This window comes from Camelus ferus, chromosome 29 (assembly GCF_009834535.1).
Source record: "Camelus ferus isolate YT-003-E chromosome 29, BCGSAC_Cfer_1.0, whole genome shotgun sequence".
In the NCBI taxonomy this organism is placed as follows: domain Eukaryota; kingdom Metazoa; phylum Chordata; class Mammalia; order Artiodactyla; family Camelidae; genus Camelus; species Camelus ferus.
This window is the reverse complement of record NC_045724.1, coordinates 7,449,222-7,453,182: the sequence shown is the minus strand read 5'-3', so window position 1 is coordinate 7,453,182 and position 3,961 is coordinate 7,449,222. Positions and strand designations below refer to the sequence as shown.

At 46.5% G+C, this 3,961-nt stretch overlaps 1 pseudogene; it reads left to right on the top strand.

Annotated features, from left to right (window-relative positions):
- Positions 1–290: 290 nt before the first annotated feature.
- On the top strand, positions 291–864 carry LOC102510665 (annotated as a pseudogene).
- Positions 865–3,961: the final 3,097 nt, after the last annotated feature.

Genomic DNA, 3,961 nt, shown 5'->3' with positions numbered 1-3,961 from the left:
ACCCATGGACTCCCATTGGATTATAGGCAAACAGCCAACATTAAGCCACAAGAGAGAAGGTGGTGATGCCACGGGGGAGGGACTGTTCAGTTAAGGTCCTGGATTGGGTCCAAAAGTAGGTAGTGGTAAACCTCAGAGGCTCTGAAAGGAGGTGGCACAAAAGTTTAGCAGCCAAGTTATTGGTACCACTTTTAAACCAACTGTTTAGAGGGATGTGGCTCAGACCTCTGTCCTGCTCTGGTTGCTGTTTATGCTAATTCCTTTGCAGGGCACAGTGGTCCCTTCCCTCCATGTCAGTTTCTGTAAAAGATCATCCACACTGGCCTGAGCTCTGCCACCACCCTGCCACCCTACACGTTATCTCTTTCCCTGTTGGAGGGCCTGCCCGGCCGTGCACATGCTGCTGCGGCCAGGACCACAGTCAGAAGGAGGAGGTGGTGACCAAGGAGACCTGGCTGCAGCATCCACTCTCTGTACAGGCAGCTCCCCAAGTTCCAGGACAGAGACCTCACCCTGGACCAGTCCAATGTTATCCTGCAACACCCAGGTCGCTCCCCTAGGCTGTGTGAGAAGGACCAGTGGGAGGTGGCCCTGGTGGAAGTGGGGGATGATGGCGTGGAGGCTGTCAATCCACCACCCTCAATTCCACCAACCCCAAGGCGGGCAAGGAGGATGATGTGAAGGCACTGCCCGGTGCACCTGAAGCTTTTTGAGCTCTGCTGTCCCAGAACCAGAGGGACCAGACCTCATTGTGGCAACCAGATCTCCTTCTCAGACTATAGGATGCTGGACTGGCTGCCAATTCACCAGGTCCTGGCCCCTAACTGCCTTCACTTGACCCTCCCCACCAAGCTCAGCACGTAAACTGCCCCATCAGTGGGAAACAGGGAGACCTTGTGGCACTCACTGCAGGAGGCAGGGAGCTGCCTGCTTCCGTTTCCCCAGGACCAATACAATTTCCAAGAGAGAGGTGGGAATAAAAGATGCACTTGAAGAATCTTTTCCTTAGGGCTCAAGATGGCCGCTTGTTCATCCCAAACCAAGTTTGTTCCACAGGTGGCCCCTCTCAGACCCTGAACCAGTAATAACCCCTTTGCCCCTCCAGACCACAGTACAGGAACCAACCCACCTGTCCTGTCTCCTCCCATCCCAATGGTCAGTTATCCCTCCAGGGTTTTATCATTCTTTCCAGCTCTCTGCTTAGCCTGGTCCAGGTTTCTTTCCAAAACTTTGGCCCTCAAAGATTGTGTGTGTGTGTGTGTGTGTCTGTGTGTGTGTGTGTTTACAAGGGAGCAGTAGGACTTTCTCAAATGCGGGTCTTCTATCACGAATATGGTTATACCATCTGCCATCACCTGGAGAAAGATATTATTAGATTATTTGAGTTTTGAATTTTCTTGACCTGGATGTTTGGGTTTGGGAATCTGTTTAGGCTAAACAGCATATGCTTCAAGAATCACTCGTTAATGCTCATCTAAAGGAACTGTGCTATCATGGTAAGACTTGGGATCAAATAAGTGAGCTTCCTGACAAGGTCCCAAGATTCCCGAAGACTTAATGAAGAAATGTGTTTTCTCTGTCCTTCCCTTTCTCCTAACTCCTTATTTTTAAACCCAGTTGTGAATTGACTGATAGAAGTTTCGGACAAGGTGGATGCATGGCCCCAAAAGAGACCAGAAAGACGGGTGATCTTTCATGACAAGTACTGTATCAGAGTAGGGGCAGCCTGGATAGTTAAGTGGCCGGCTGGGTAATTATTACCAGAGAGGAACATTCAAGTTTAATTGCTCTTGCTCTCAGTTTTCTCAGTTTTTATTGCTTCTGATAAGGACTTGCTTCACCTTTAACTGGTTTATAAATAACAACTTCATGTAACAAGTTTCCTCACTTATTTATCTTGGAGTCCATTTTGCTTGGAGTTTATGGCGAAAGAAACATCAGGAAGCAGCCTTACTCGGTGCAGGGCACTGTACGCGTGGTTTACTGAGAGCGACCTGTCATAGCTGTTGACAAAGAGGTTTGGATACAGCTGCTTTAAAAATTGCCCAGGCTAAAACTACGGAGTAGAACTCTGGGGACTGGCTGCTTATTCTTTTGTGAAGTGGATGTGGGTTGCCCTTCTAAGACCTGATTCCGTATTCACCTCCTCAGCCTTCACAAGAGGACACAACTCTATCTTCAGACCGTCTCCTGGCAAAACCCAGTCACAGCCAAGCAGATACTTGCTGGTATCTGTAGAACAAGTATGAGCTCATTATCACCCAACGGTTGAGAGAATCAATATTCTTGTAGGGATATTTGAAGCAAACAAGGTCCATTCACTCTTTATCAGAGTCTAAAATAGATCCTGGACCAAGCCAGACCAGAAGAGAGCTGAGCCCCGTCAGGTCCACTGACCTGGGGCATACAAGGTTGCTACACAGAAGGAGATCCCAGACCCAGATCTGAGATGTCGGGGGCTTTCCAGAGGAAGTGATGTCTAAGGCAAGACCTGAGGCTAAGTAGCCATAATAGCAGGCAAAGAAAGATGATGTAAAAGAGAGCCAAGAGGTAAGAGAGAGTGCACAGAATGTTGAAGGAACTGAGGGCGACGGTTCAGTGTGCCTGGAGCACAGGGAGTCAGGGAGGAAGTGGCAAGAGGTCAAGCAGGCAGGCAGGAGCCAGATTGTGCAGAGACGAGAAAACTGGGTGAAAGGTTTGAATTTTGTCCTCACAGTAACAGGAAGCCACTGAAAAGGCTGATGTCAGGGAGATGACAAGCTGAGATGTACCTTTTTGAAAAATCATTTTGGTTGCACTGCAGTGCTAGAGGGAAAATATCAAAAGACAAGACAGGGAGCTGGAAGACCACTTGGGGGCTGTCCTGGTAGGAGATGACAGTACACAGAGAGAAAGTGTCTGTCTGTTGGCGGGCATGTCATCTGGGGCGCCTTGGAACTCCTCAAGTCACAACGTCTCACTTGGTTTTCATATTCCCTGGTTGCACCTGCTTTTTTTTAAAATAACGATCACTCAGAGGGTGGTCTTAAAACAACAGCAAAGCACAACAGAGACCACACAAGTTACAGGCAACTTAATTTTGTTGGCTGGGAGATTTTGGAGAAATATAAAACATTCTACTCTCTCATTTTATTTTTTTTTAATTGGCTCAGCTTTATTTAATATCTACAACATACTTGAAATATACACAAGTTCTATGTTCTGACAGATCAGGAGCCATCTTTGATTCCTGTCTCTCTTTTATCCTTCACATCTAAGGAATTACCAAGTCCTATTAGAATCTGCCTTGGAAGTTTCTCACAGTCTTTCCATCTCTTTTTTTCACCCTCACCACCATCATACTCTAGAGCACGGCATCTTTCCTTCCAAAAGCCCCCTAACTGGTTTTCCTTCCTTTGGTGTTGCACCCACCTGTCTGTTTCCTATTCTATAGCTGGAGTGATCCTTCTGCATGTAAAATGATCACGCCATCACTCTCATCATTCTTCCAGTGCCCACGATGGCTCCTCATTGCCCATAAGATAAAAAGCAAGCCCTAGCTTGCCTTTTTCTCTAGACTGAAATTTTACCACTCTCCTCTTACAGTCCCTACTAAAACTTCTGAACTTTGTTCTGTCTTTTTACAGCTGTACCTCAACCCTGGGATTCACAAATGCTGTTCCCTGGAATGGCTTAGAATGTGGTATATTCTCTCTTCTCTGGTTATCTCCTATTCCTTCCCCAGCTCTCAGTCTGAACCTTGTCTCCCCAGACAGTCTTTCACAATTGCCAGATTTAGCTAAGACATAATAGTTATGTTTTTATAAGTATAATTTTATCATAATCTCCATTATACATTGTTAATTCTTTTAAATGCATCTATCTTCTGGCTGAGCATTCCTGTCTTGTTCCCTTTGCATATTTCCTAGTATCTAGAAGATAAAAAATGTGCTTCAGGTGGGGAGAGCCTAGCTCAGTGGCA